The following is a 13844-nucleotide window of genomic DNA, read 5'->3' as shown; positions in this document are numbered from 1 at the left end:
GATAACTCTTCGACTGGGCAGCCTTTGAGGAAAAAGAGATGAAGTCACTTTGGCTAAAATGGATGTCTGCAGCTTCATTAAATCTCTCTCAAAGAAAAGAAAAAAACCTTGCCTGATAGTTTTCACAAAGACGGGAGCAGCCAGAATGCCAATAGAAAGCTCAGTTCAGTCAGACTTCCCTGGTATTTCAGTGCAGAACCCCCACTTTCTTCCTCGTGTTGAAAGAATCAAGAGCAACACAAAGTCTCAGAGCTACAATTCTTTTCTAGTATATTTTTTTTTCCTTTAACAGCTTAAACGCAGACATGAGGCAAATGCTGGATTAGAAAATGCAGCTTTCAGTGGGCAATGAATCTGGCATCCACGCGCTGCATTATGCTGCCAGTCCTTTTTTATATTACCAACTCGTGTGCTTCCTACTGCCTTATGAGCTGGGGCTGCCTGTGCCATGATGTAGCTATTATGACAGTGATATCGCCAGTTGCCTAAACCATCCCATCCCTTTAGATTTGGAGTTCTAAGAAACAGCAGATTGGGAAAAATCAAGTAAATGTCAACTCTCTGGACTTAAAATTAGACCTTTCCTCAGAGCATCTCAGTGAACGTTACACACCCAAGCCAATATTCCTGGGAATTACAGAATTAGATGTTCTCATCTCTTATGTATGAAGCATCGCGCAGTTGAGCAGCTTGCCTGGGAGCATACCTGAAATGTGTTCCCTCCAAGAACAGATCCACCTCTCCTTATTCCCACACTGTTCTGGCCAAGTGGCTGGTCTTGTCCTGAAGTGCTCTGAGCTGTGGCCTGATTTGTCAGTACCAGGAGGGAAAGTCCAGCAAAATAACTTTCAGGTGCAGTGTTGCAGAACAGCTTTTTGGGGGAAAGCAGCTGCCTTTGATAGCTGTGAGACTTCAGATTAGGAGCTCAGGACCTCTGGAAATCAGAGCCTCTACTGATATAACATCCTGTGCTGAGATACAGATTGTGCTGGCCTGGGATCCCCACCTCAGCTGTGGAATGATTCACATGTGCTATCATCTGTCTGCTCTAACAGTGATAAATGCTCTAACAGGGAGAAAGAAAAATACATTTACTGCGTATTCTTTGCCTTTCTGAACCTGGATGGCAGATCCCACTTTCCTGTTCCTCGTAGGCTCAACTGCCTCAAGCTGCCATCTCTTCCCTGTTATTTGCAGACTTTGTTCTTCCCTACCCTGCTGGCTATCCACAATTACCTCTGACTTACCTGTCAGGTTTTTGTTTTCTCTTTTCCTTCCCTCCCGGTTCTTCACCCTCTGTCTTTCTCTCTGTACAATTTCCTTGTCTCCTCCTTCCCTTGGTTTTATATCTTTTCACCCCTTCTTTGTGCTATGGACCTCTTCAATCCTCCCTGCCTTCACCCTGGGTATCTCCCCTTATATCCTGTGCCTTCGAGTTGTCTGCTGAGGTGGGCTGAACTGTGGTGAGGGGGCTTCCCTTACGCAACCTCCCAGTTACTCAGATGCCTGCCAGGGTCTCCGTGTGTGTCCCCCTGGGAGAGCTGAGGATGTACCTGGAGCAGGGGGAGATCTCTATGAGCAGATAGGCAGAGGTCAGCACTCGTGTAGTAACCGAGTGATGCAAATGCTGTAAACTGGGAGAACGCCCACTGAACCCTCACTGAACTGTTTTGTGTTCACATACTTTCAGTGTGCATCTGCTGAAAGTGGGTTGCATAGAGTAGTTTGCAAAATGCTTTCAATAAACGTGCTTGTATAATTAGCAAATAAACTTTTCCACCAACTTTCCAATAACCCACTTCATTTCCCTGCAGTGTTTTCTGAGGTCAGTTGCGAAAGTAGTCGTTTCACTTGAACCAGCTCCTGTTAAGCTCTTTTCTCTGACCCATAATAAGGTCTGCTGATACAAACTCACATGATTTGTTTTCACCTTTTCCTTCATCTTCTGACTGGTCTCTGCTATTCTCTTTTTTTCAATACAGGCTATTTGCTTGGGTGTTACTGGCAGGGCTGAGTGAAGACACCTGAGTTAGCCTGTTAGCTCAAGTAGTGAAAGCACTATGTTGCCTTTCCTGGAATAAGAAATTCTCTTTTTTTTTTTTTTTTTTTTAATTTTATTTTTATTTTTTATTTTTATTTTTTTTAGTGTCTTAGCCTGATTGCTAAGAGATATCTCGGCTGTTTCTCTGTGCAGAACTGCTGTACCCCAGTCTTGACTTCATACCCATCTGTGTGGCATCGTTCAGGATATCCCAACGTCTGGCTTCCTCTTCCTTCAAAAATCCTCTGATACTTCACTTCAAAGACCCATGTAAGTGACGGCATCAGTGACAGGTAAAATCATTAATCTACTGACAAAGTAACTTAGAAACACAATAAAACAACACAAAAACATTTTTTTATATGCTGGGAACAGGCCCTGAATCAGAATAACCATTTGCTGATTTTCTTCTTGTAATTCTACATTGTCCATTCTTGTATCATCTAATCCACATCATGACTGAATCCATGCTTATATCTATGTATTTTTGTGTATTATTAATATGCATGGGAGTCCTGGTAATACAACATGTACATGTATTGGAGAATAAATGCATGTGAATATTGCCTTCCAATTGAGCTACGTCCAGAGAGAGAGACTGGGAAGCAGATCTTCTGCTCCCCCAGCTAGTGTGTATATGCAAAGTACTGGACTGAAGAAGCATCTATATTATTGCTTGCTCAAAGCAGCAGAGACTCTGTCATACATAATACAGAGACATCATTACTAATATAAAACACTGCTGGGGAGAAGGGACACATGGGCGGGCCAAGATGGCAGATGGCTTTTAGTGGCATGCTGCTTTCAGTTCTTCTACCTTTGTAATTTGTGCAATTTAAAGCCTTTGGTTACTGTTTTTAGTCTGCTGTCCATTGGCCCTACTGGGAGCTTTTGTTGTTGTGCAAGAATGCAGTGTATTTTTAGTGAGGGCCACAGCCAATAGTATGTGCTGTGTTCTCCTGGCGACTGGTGTTACAAAGGCAGGCTAGTCAAGAATAGCTTTTACGATCAGCTGGTTTGCTGAAGAATTGATGAAAATAGCAGTTGTCTTGGCCATATAACCTCTGCTCTGCTGTACTGCAGGATTTTGCAGTTGCTCTGCAAGGCTCTAGTACTGAGGTAGAAAGCTCTTTGGCAGTGAAAGAGGGAGGATGGAAATAAAATATACCTCAAGAAGAAGCAATTTCTAAGTGGGGATAGGGACATGTGAGAGTATCTTCCTTGATTTGTGTAGTGGTAGAAAAACTCTTAGTGGGGGTAAGGAAAGGGAAGGAGCCAAGTGGCCCTTCCTGTGCTCCAGGAATGGTATTCAGGAAATCTGAGTTTGCTTCTAGCCTTGTTGTGTGGGCCAAAGTCACTCAGGTTCCTTTACCCTCAGCCTCCCATCTGTAAAATGAAAATAACACTTTGCCATTTGGAAAGGCATTAAGTCATTCTCCATCCCTTCATCCTCTGGAAACTCTAATGCTCTCTGAGACCCGTTGATGGATGATGCTGGAGGAGTGTAAGGTGTTGGTATAGTTGGTGCCAATGACACTGGGCAAGACTGTGACTGGACCGTGCGTAGCTGTGGAAAGTTTGTCCTCCTTCTTGTGCAGATTGCACAGGGGCAGTCACGGTCATAAATCCTGCCTTTCAGATTGGTGTCTGCAGGCAGATGCAGCAAAGGAGGCTGACTTATTTTCTATTCCCAAATTATTTTTCGGCTCACTTCAGAACCATAAAATTTAGCACCTACTACATCTTATAAGGAGAGGGCTCTTCACTTCTAGCTGCTACAATAAATTTAATTTTTTAGATGGCTGAACTACTTTGCTGCAGCTTGGCCCGTGAGCGAAAGCACAGAAGTACTGTTAAGCAGCCCATTGCAGATGGGAGAACAGGAATGGTGAAAATCTTGTCAGGCACCCTTCCACCTGTCAATAGCTACCTGCTTTAATTTCTAGACTGAAGAAACAGCAAGAAGCAACCCACCTTGTGAGAGCTTCTGTGGAGGCTTCTGAACTGGAAAGAAGTCAAAAATGCAAAGGCTGAAATTTTATCTCCCTATGCTTTTCCTCCTATGTACATCCTTTCCACGTTTTCTGATGCTTTGCTTCTATATCTGATTTGATGGGTTTGTGCGAGGCCTTCTCTAATTAGAACACGTAAAAACAGCTCGGCTGAGCACAAGCTTAACTGTATCACAGTGTAGTTTTTAACTTTACGCAGTATGCTTTGCCTGGCAGTTTTAATAGCATGCCAAATCTGCATATGTATAAATTTATATGCGTCTGTTGCAAAGTGTGCGCCTCCTTATACTGAAAAGCCAATGCACAAGCAAGCAATATTGCCAAGGAGTTTTGTTGCATTTCTGTAATAACAAAAACTGTGGTTCAGAGTCACAGTTCAGAGATGCACTTTTGGAATACCTCTTCATATGTATTTTAGTGCATTTGAGCTCACAAGAGTGTTCAGCCTGGGTTCTAAGTACCAGATGAATCCCTGAGATGAGTTGAGGAATTTCTTAGGCATGTTTTGAATTCTTTAGCTTCCTGCTTCCTATATTTTTATCCATTTCCCTCTGCTCTGAACATACATTGAGTGGATTTTTTTTATCAGAATGTGAGTGAACATGAAACATGAATGTAGTAACCTATTTTCAACTCTATTTTCAGGAGTTGTTTTCTTTCGAGTTCACAATGCATACAGTAGCTATAAAAAGACATTATATTTTCAAGGTCTGTCATATTATTTACAATGTGTGAACATAAAACCTCTCTGATGTTTCCTGATAAACAGTCAGACCCAGTAGCACAGCTGAACAACAGGCTAGGTACATCAGGTGCATAACCAGCTTCAGGTGGAGTAAAGAAGCCAAGGGTATAGGAACATGCTCTTTCTAGAGGACAAGGGTGTACTCAGATCTCTGCAGTTTCAAATGCTGGTGTATGTGGGTTAACACAAACATTTCTGGTATGTTGTGGCCTAGCACTACTACCTTCCAGGCAGTCAGTCATCTAAGCAAAATTTCCACATGGGTGGCTGCTGAAAAACACAATGCCCCTTACCCTAGGGTGAATCCTAGTTTTGTTGAAGTCAATGACAAAACTGTCTTTGACTTCAGTGGGGTCAGGACTAGTAAAGTCTGACTTCCATTTGAGCTTGGGGTTGGAGATATCTTGCAGGAAAATGATTCTGACTTTCACTCGGGATGAATCGCTCAACGGATTTGCAAATCTTTCACCTTTGTGCCCAAAGAGGGCTTACCCTCTTCTGGACTCAGATGTCCCTATATAAGAAATTACTGCCCTCCTTCTCAGAGGTTACTGCTTCTGACTCCTTAAGTTGTTTTAAGGGTAAATTAGCCAGCTTAGTTTATACAACTGGAAACTGTGGTTTCAGCTGGGATATTTGACCTGGAGTGAATTAGGGAGTGCTCACACAAGCTGCATAGCCTGCAGAACAAGGTAAAGTGAAAACCAGGAAGGAGGTGCAGGGTTGCTGTGTTAAACTCTTGGTCAGGAAAAGAATATATATATATATATATATATATATATATATATATGCCCATGGTTTAGGTAATCAGAAGAGTGCCACCACTTCATTGCTCCTGCATGTGGTGAACTTTGATCTCCAGGTCTTATATTCATGATGGAAAACCTTTTCCTTATGTTCCTTTCTCATTGGTCACCCAGTGATATCTTCTCGCACCATGGCCTGTGCAACACAAAAGCTGTGTTGCAACAGCCACATGAGACCAGCTTAAATGTAGCTTCTGTTTTCTGCTTGTCTTCAGTACTGCTCCAGAAGGACACTTCAAACAGCAACCTGAGAGGAGGCTTTCTCCATTTACACTTAAGAGCCACCCTCAGACCTAGTAGGTGCTCACAGAAAAACGGGTGTGCTTACATGCACGCAATGGAAACAGAAACAGCACTTAAAATGAGGCGTTTTCCACATGTGAGTGCATGGCCCCTGAGGGCATAGCTGGGTTCGGGTGCTGCTGGATGCTGTGGTGCATGTAACTGAACTGTTGGGTTGGTGTCTGGTGTCTGCCATTTTAGTGTCCCTGCCATATTTTGGTTTTCTGTAAAATGGACGCTGCTGGGCTAAATCATTGGAGAATGGTACAAATCCGACCAAACTGAAACAAACAGTAAATGCAAGTTGCCGGAACAAAACAAAAGTGCTCCTTCAACAGTGATCAGAGCCTTAATTTATTTCACAAGAAAATGACTTTCTCATTTGAGCAGTATACTCTCAGTTTCCTATATGTGCAAAGGGCTGACAAACCCTAATAAATCTAATCTTATTTACAGAGAGAATTCAGTAAACACTTACATATCTTACAGTTTAACTTTCAAAATTATTCCAGAACTTCATAATTCAGACTGTGCTACTTAGGTGCCAGCATTTCTTTTGCATCTTGTTTATTTGTTTGCAAGAAGGTTCTTGTGGCATTTTTTGAATAATAAGTTGGCAAACAATATTTTTTTCCCTCTCAACTTCAAAGCAAACACAACAATATTCAACAGCTGGATCCTTGTGGGAAGCCTGCTGACACCTTATTTAGTGTCTGACTTTAAATTATGTTAAGAAATGAGAAGAAGAGTGAACTTTTTTGAAGTACTTTGTGCCATTCAAATTTTGACTGTGAAGTCCTATATTCTTTTAGAGCAATAAAAATGTGGTCCTTGGTTAATGCAAAGTGGCTGTGATCTTAGGGACGGGATGGTAGTACGTGTGCTGTAGCCCTCCAGTGCCAAAGCACATGAGGTTTCTGACCCCTGTGTACCTGGGGAGGTTGTAGGGCTTGGGTGGAGCAGGGTGCTGAGGCCAGAAGACTGCAGAGAGGGCAGAAGTGATGGTATGTTTGTTTTTCTTATGGCTTTTGTGCTGAGCACGTATAGATCTGCAGGCTAATCTCCAGCACAAACAGTCCGAACAGCAAATTCACAAGGGGTGTTTGGGACTCTTCTGTGGGGGTTTTTAAGTCCAAGTTGAACAGCTATCCATCAGAGGAGGTCTAGGTGTAGTTGATCCTGCTTGGCAGCAAGGAGCTGGGCCAGCAGATCTCTCAAGGTTCTTTTTGGCTATAAACTTCCATAATTTTATTATTATAATGATGAAATTCTGGGCAAGAATAACTGAAAGGGAGACAAGAAGTTGTATTAGCTGGGCAACAACAGAAAAGGGAAATGCTTCTCATTTTTTCTTCTCCTATTAGGTGATCACTCTTTAAAAGGACAGTTTTCCTAATACTTGTCATCCTTTCTATTAAGGTTTCCTTTGTCATGTATGGATGTTGGGTCAAAAGATGACCCCAAAAGACTCTTGCAAATTTGTAAGTTACAGCTGGCTTCACTGAGGAGTCAACTTCTCAGCCTCAGGAAATTCAAGGGGCTATTGGGTTGCTTGTTATGCTTGTGCAACTAACTGTGATCGAAGTGCATCGGAGGGTTGGGCAGCACATTCTTGAGGTGATCAACTTTTGAGCTGATATGTGGTTGGTACTGTATTAGCTTGCTGCATGCTTCTGGCAGAGAGTTTTATTCCTGTTCATTTCCTGCCCTGTTCTGGCTTTGGCTGTCAGGTGCTGGTTAAGGTGTTGAAGGTGTTGGGTAGAGATGCCTTGTGTCTGGATCCTGCCTGTCTGTTGGCACAGAGGAGATGGACTTGAAGACTGCAAAGCATTGTTGCTGATGTGGGGCCGAACTTTGCCTGGGGTGCGCTCTGAAACTCTCAAGGTACAGCTGGCACAAGACCCACTAGCATCTCACCCAACTCACTGACTGCTGGCCCTGGGGGTGAATGCTTCATATGGAGGGGAAAAACAACTAATAGTAGGAGGTGGTTCCACCCCCATGTGAATGCAAGGTCAGCCTGATCCATTGTCTATTTCTGTCTGAGGTAAACAAAATCACTTCTTACCGAATGGCAGCATCCATATGGGTAATCAATAGGGGGACCTCTGCGGCTTGTTCCTTTGATGGCTGTAATAGTGTCTTCTCTTTTCTCTCCTTTGATATCTTTATCAGAATAATTCATTCTGACAATGTTTTTAAGTTAGTGAGAACAACCAAGGGATAAATAGTTCAGTCACCTTGGCCTCTTTCTTTTCCTAGTATTAAAAGTGAAGCTAGTTGTTATTATGATATAGTATTTTACTCATTGACTTTCTTTTGAAGGTTCATAATGTGGAAGCTGTTTTTAAAAAAAAATCAATTTGCATAAATGCTTTTTAATAACAAAAATGTGTTTACTCTTCCTTGACTGATTAATCATTTTCTACATAGCAATTATATATAAAAACTTGAGTGCATGTGTAGATATATACATATATATTCACACAGACTCATATATATGCACAAAACTTGTCTCCTGTAGCTGGAAACAGTTCAACTGAGAAAAATAATGTGCCCACCAAAACAATTGTAATTTTTCAACAAGATCCCAGTGTTTTCTTTGTAAAAAAAAAAACTAGGATTGGAAAAACATGAGGTTTTCCTGCCAGATTCCATTCATTTTCAGCAGGAACAATCTGCTCCTCTCAGCTGAACGTTTTACAGCAAGAATGGCTGGAACTGAGGAACCAGCTCCTGTTTGGAAATAGTAATTGTTTTTAATGAAAATGCCTGCCTACCATTTGGAGCTAATACTAGAACCACGATTCCACTAGGACAAAGCATCAGCTGGACAAAAATATATAATGCAAAGAGGGCAAGATGTCACGTTACCAGGAAAGCAAAGAAGAAGCTTTTTTTTCCCTGCTTTTTCTTTTTCTCTCCTTTTCTATTGGTTTCATCTGTGGTTCCCTAAGAGATACCAGATAATAAAAAGGGCAAGGGCCAAAAATCACCTGGTGGTGACTGGAGTCATGCCAAACCATTGTGTGTTTGAAAACAAAGCTGATGGTGAAGGAACAATGTGTTAGACCTCCCTGATAGTTAGGGTTTGCTTGGAAAAAATATAACCAGCTTGGCAGAAATAATCTGATGTACAAGGAGATAGACGTGACTGAGAGAACCTGGAGTTCAGCGTTATGCAGCCCTGTCCCCTCTCTGCAGAAACAAATGTCTTAAGACACAGTAAAGTTTTTTACACAGAGGTAGAGATTCAATGACTTCATTAATATCTTTATAAAAGTCATGTTTGGGTGAAGGTCTTATGATTGGCTGCATATTAGGAAACCAGAGAAGCAGAATATGTCTGGCTAAATTTAATTCCCATTGAATAATTACAAGCAAAATGACTCCCAGACTCAAAGTCTAAGGTGGTGCAAACCCATTAATAGAAATACCTGGCTTTTGCATAACATGCGTTGCTTGTCAATCTTAGCTTTCTACCCTATAATGTAATGGATTCTGGTGAGGCATCTCTAATGCATTGCACCTCTTCCCACTGCTTCAATGGTCTGAGTTACCATCACTGGATATGAAAGAGATCTCCCTATTCTCATCAGAAAGTTAAAACACTCTCTTTTATCTACACTTACTGTTTATAAGATTTTAAGCATTTTTTGGTTTTGATGGTTCAAGTTTGGCTGAGAACACTGGATTCCCCTCTCTTTTACTTTGATTCCACTTTTTTAGAATTCACTTTATAGCAAACTGTTAACAAGTTCAGAGTGTGGTCTATTAGCACTACATGCATACTTATTTTCTGTTGTTTCTTTAGATGTTATTTGAAGTGGGAGGAGTATATTAGTTGAAAAGATGTGAAGTATACTATTAAAGCTGTGATAATCTAAGAATATTAGAGAGGACTGAGAGATTGGTAGGGAGAGGTCTTTCCTTTATTAGATAAGCCGGTATAATAGAAAATAACAGGCAAGGTTTCAGGCACATCGAACTTGCTATTTGACCAAATCAGTGAAAAGCACTCTTTAGAACTTGGGCTTTGATTCAGTCTATTAGGGAAAATAGACATTTAGATATCTTTAAAATGTCTAATACAATGATGACACTATTTATTTTCACAGCAGGTGCAGGATGGCTTTTGATATCAATGACCATTGGAAACAAAGACAACCAGAAGTGTGAACTCACTCTCACCCCAATAATTCCACTGTGATAACACAGGTTAATGCTGAAAATAATTCAGGTCACTGTGTGAATCTACCAGACCATAGCAGGTTCTTTACAGGCATTTCAATTTATCATGGTGTATTTTAAAAAGTCAGAAAAATGCCCCTTAATCTGTAGCTGGGACAGAAAGCTGTCCTATTGACAAATTTGAGTTTCACCTACAAACCCTCAACTCGTGTTCCTGTATGTTCAGCATAGCTTGGAAAGGAAGAGAGGGGAAATAAAGGCTGTAGCCAGATTTACAAATGTGCGTATTTCATACTGCAAAGTACCAGTCTGGTCTTATGGAGGAACTGCTCTTGGGGTGTTCCAGGGGCCACAGGATAGACAGTTTGGGTGGTTGCAACCCAGGCTGCAGCTGCATGACAGAAGTGTGAATGGGGACATGTACTAGAGTGTTAGAAACACGTTCTAGATTGCCCTGTTTGTTTAGCAGTCAAACACCTTTTAGCCATTGCAATTAGAATCTGTTTGCGAAGTAGTAGTTATTACCTCTTTAAAAAAACAAGCAAACAAACAAAAACCAACCAAACAACTACAAAGAAAAAAGAAAAAAGAAAAAAAAAGCAACCCTGCTGCTTGGTAATAAAGTCTTACTGATCCTAGGAGGGAAATCCTGAAGTTAGTGAGACAAACTGATGCTTTGGCACTGTACTAATGAGCCAGCTCTTCTGAAGAATCATCTCTTCACTTTCTGAGTTTACTTGCAACACAAAGGAGAATTGTGAGGGTAACTTATTTGTGACTGAATTTTCATAGGGACTTACAGAGCAAATGTCATTACAATTTGGTCCTTACATTTCCTCATGAACCTGACCTGTTGACTGAGAATCCAGACTTTGCAGTTTAAGCCCATATCTACAGAAAGCTGCTCCCAGGAATCTTTAGATGAAGCTACTGATGGGCCAGACATACTGTCTAGGCAGGAAGGGCTCAGACGAGCAACACACTATCTTGGAGAGAGCTGCTATGCCTTGGATTCAGAAGGAAGACTTTTCAGCCAGGGTTGCATCTTCAGCCCTGCACAAATGTCAGCCAGTGAATTTTTGCTGTAAAACCTGGATCCTGTGTTCAAGTAGGATCTGGCATTATGGAATGCACATTTTGGTTCAGGTACTTGAGGTAGTTCCCTGAGTTTGGATACAGAACACGCCAAGACTGCAAACTTACAGGTCATCTTGTGGGCAACCCCACAAGCAGAAAATTTCTGGTTTGGTGAACTGTTCGTTTGAAAATAAGTTGCTTTGTGGATAATACCCACCATTTAAGAAGGATAAAGAACATGAAATACAGCTTTTCTAACATTTTCCTTTATTTTTTGTTAATAAATCCCAGTTTATTAGTCATTTCCTGTTTTGCTCTAGAAAAAGCAAAAAAGAATCTATTAAAAGCCTCTCCATTAACTTCTAAATGGGAATTAGAAAAGATGATAAACTGCAATTGCTTCTTTGAGTTGGAGGGATTAGATCTGACACTATTTTCTTGTTTGTGTGGCTTGCTGGAAATGAGTATTTCTCCACAGAGTGCTTAGAGATCTGACATAGCTGAGCATGTTCAGATCCATTAATAATAATAGCGTTGAGTATGGAGCAGTTTTATGTTAAATGGAGTAATCTTATGTTTCAAAAGCTTGTGGTAGATTTTGAGGGAAATAATGGTGCAAAATGACAAGGCTTTATGCATAATTTTCGTGCATGTTCTTTGGGTTGTATTTACCTCTGACATTCTGACACGGGTTTTGAGCATTTACTGCTCTATTGGTCGGGTCTGATTTGATTCTTCTTTTCCGTGAGCCCTCTGCAAGATTCATGCAGAAGAGCTTTAATTAGGGCAGTTCAAGAAGACTTTTCAGGTCCCAGCTGTTTCCGAAACAGAACAGAGTAAGGTAGCATCTTCGTGCCCCTTTCTGTGCTAGCCTAAGGAGTGGAAGAATATAGAAAATATAGGTCACAATATTTTAGTCAGGGTCTTTTTGCCATGCTGTACCTGGATAAACCACAAGCGCAAAAAGGATGATGGTGCTGATGTGATTTTTTCCAAAGCTGGCCACACTGAAATTAAGCAGGAAGCTGCTTCATAAGGAATATTGTGTGATACTGTATTGTAGGATACAGTACTGTAGGCAAGCTTTCTCCTGCTGGACGTGGGGCTGCTCCCCACAGGAGCTGAGGTTTTGACCACAAGCTGACTCCACCGTGGGGAGAGACTTCAGTGCATTGCATCTTCCGAAGTGCCCTGGTTTCCATGCGAAGAGAAGCAGTGGGCATAGCTTATGTGGGTGTGCACCTCTAACCCTCCCACCAACCTCACTGGGACCGAAACTCACTGGTATCATGCCTCAGCAGATACATAACATTGTACCCCTGAAGAGAGGCAGTATCTGCTCCATGCGTGAATACAGCTCTCTGGTTTTGGTAATAAAGTGCCTCTGTGGGCTGTGCATATAAAGGGCTTTCAAAAATAGATTGGCTTAGCTAAAATACTACTTCCTCTGTTCTTTCCTTTCTTCTCTGCTCTTTCCCTTCCCTCTGTAGCTCAGTCTGTGCTGTCTGTATTGTCTTGCACAGTGTGCTCTCCAGACATTATGCTAGCAGGTGTATTTCTATCTTGGGCAATGACAGAGTGTTTCAGTGATTAGTTTTCCATTGTAACAGTGGGGCCCAACTCTAGGCTTAGAGTTTATGCAGACTTCCTCCACCTCCTGTCTGCAGCACTGTCCTGAAGCTCGCTGTTGTCTTGAGTATTCTGAGGTCAATAAAGGTCCACTTATTTTCTCTTTCTTCTCTGACAGTAGAATTTATTCTGTCTCTAGTGACTTATCTTCCCTTGTTCATATCAGGCTGTGGTTTTATTTAAACAGAGTATTAGGAAGAGATGAAACAAATTAACACATTGAACTCATTCTTATCTAATGGTGCGGATGCACTGTGCCAAAATAGTTCCATGCTAGGTTGTTTAACTTGAAAGAAATATGGACTTTGTATGAGGTAGTTTGAGAAGAAAGTATGTGTGTGAACTCGGGAGCTGGAGATTGTCATTCTGCAAACATGAACTCTGAAGTATCAGCCCAAATCTTTGTAATTACCCATATGAATCAAGAGTTGTTAGATGTTACATATTGGAGAGTGCGTATTGGTGATAATGCTTTCAGGTCTAGGCAGCTTAGTAGGATTTGTGGAAGGAGTAGCTTTCGTAGCACTTCAGAAATCAGGTACCAATAGCATTAGTGTTGGCAGATATGACTCCTGCTTTGTCGTGTAGTTGTAATGTCTTTTGGCATTTTGCTTTTCTGTCTCTCTTAATGTTCCATAACCACATGATTTGTGGTTTTCCATTATTCTTCTGTTTAAGCAGCTGAAAAATCTGTCTTATTCTTATTGACATGTCTATGTTTTGGGGTATGAGATCAGTTGTCCCGATTGTTTCATGTGATAGGACTTTTAGTGCTTCAGTCAATTCCTGAAAGGTCTTCTGTGTTACTTGAAGCTGTAATAAATCCCAGCTGTGTATATACACATATATATTTACTGAAGACTGACGTTTCTTGTAAGAATATGTTTTTAAGGAATTATAAATTAGTATTAATTGTCATTTTCCTATGATTTTGTTAGATCTGAAATTTTCATTTCAATTTAAAGTTACATTTTCATAGTTTACCATTTTCTTTATTTCTTCCCTCCTGTTTGAGATTTTTTGATTTTCAAATGTAGTTAAGTGAGAAGTGCCAGGGATCA

General features: G+C 41.1%; 1 long non-coding RNA gene across 1 annotated transcript in view; it reads left to right on the top strand.

Moving 5' to 3' along the window:
* Positions 1 to 13844, top strand: part of LOC310896195 — a 47948-nt gene that overhangs the window by 10992 nt on the left and 23112 nt on the right. The window contains exon 2 of the long non-coding RNA XR_014581274.1: positions 2195 to 2311. This is a non-coding gene — a long non-coding RNA (uncharacterized lncRNA). The remainder of the gene's footprint in view (positions 1 to 2194; positions 2312 to 13844) is intronic.

Source organism: Anser anser (genome assembly GCF_964211835.1).
Source record: "Anser anser genome assembly, chromosome: 3".
NCBI classification, from domain to species: domain Eukaryota; kingdom Metazoa; phylum Chordata; class Aves; order Anseriformes; family Anatidae; genus Anser; species Anser anser.
The sequence above is the reverse complement of the archived record's forward strand: the minus strand, read 5'-3'. Positions and strand labels throughout refer to the sequence as shown.